This window comes from Scedosporium apiospermum (assembly GCF_000732125.1).
Source record: "Scedosporium apiospermum strain IHEM 14462 chromosome Unknown SEQ_SAPIO_0128, whole genome shotgun sequence".
In the NCBI taxonomy this organism is placed as follows: domain Eukaryota; kingdom Fungi; phylum Ascomycota; class Sordariomycetes; order Microascales; family Microascaceae; genus Scedosporium; species Scedosporium apiospermum.
The window spans coordinates 33,828-34,993 of record NW_015971829.1 but is presented as its reverse complement, the minus strand read 5'-3'; positions in this window follow the sequence as shown (position 1 = coordinate 34,993).

The following is a 1,166-nucleotide window of genomic DNA, read 5'->3' as shown; positions in this document are numbered from 1 at the left end:
TATATTAACTTATAAAGATAGTTTTATATATCTAGCTATATTTAAGTATTTTTAAATATTTAAATAAGGTATTAGATAAGGTTTATAAAATTAAAGTTATTATATAAGTTACTAATAGCTTAAAAAAAGTAGATCTATTATTATTTATTTTTTAAGATTATATTTATTATAATATATTATATTATCTTTTTAAAGCTAATTAGCTTTATAAAATTATTAATTTTATATTTAATAAAAAGATAGTTTAAAAAAAATATATTTAGCTTACTATTTTACCTTAGCTATAATAATACTTTTTACTTAACTTAGTTTTTTAAGATAATATTAGTAAAAATATTAGTAAGAAGCTATTAGCTTTCTAATTTAAATTAAAAAAAAAGCTATTATATTAGATAAAAATATATTAGAAATATTAGTAATTTAAATTATAATAATTACTTACTAGATTAATTAAATAAATTTACTACTTTTAAAGAAGATATAGCTTACTTACTAGATCTAAAGATATAATATTAATAACTATAATAATAACTTAATATAAAATTATTTTTTTATTATATCTAATATTTAATAATATATAGTTAAATAATATATTATAAAATATAAAGTATTTTTATAAATATATTTTTATAAATAAAAAAATTAGTAAAATTATTTAATAGAAAAAGAAAAAAAACTAGATTATAAAAGTAGTAAATAAGCTCTCCTTATCTACTATAATAGAACTTATAAGAATTTATACTTATATACTATAAGTATTATTTACCTATAGATAGTATTATTTTTAGATAATTAAGATAGAAGCTAGTTCTAGTTACTAATAACTATAGCTACTAAATAGTAAAGTTACTATTATATTAGTAATTACTATTTCTAGGAAAAGAAAAATATTTTTAGCTAGTATTAAGCTAGCTCCCTACTTTTATAAAGTATAGATCTTTTATATATAACTAAGTTATCTTAGTAGTAAGTCTTACATTATAGTATATTCTTATTTATATTTTATAATATTTAATTTAATTTTCTTTTTAATATTTATAATTTTAATAAATTTAATATAAATAATTATTTTTAAATAATTAATTAATAAAAATTTTTATAAATAATTAATTTAAATTTTTTTATTAAATTAAATAATATATTATTAAATTATTTTAAAATATTAT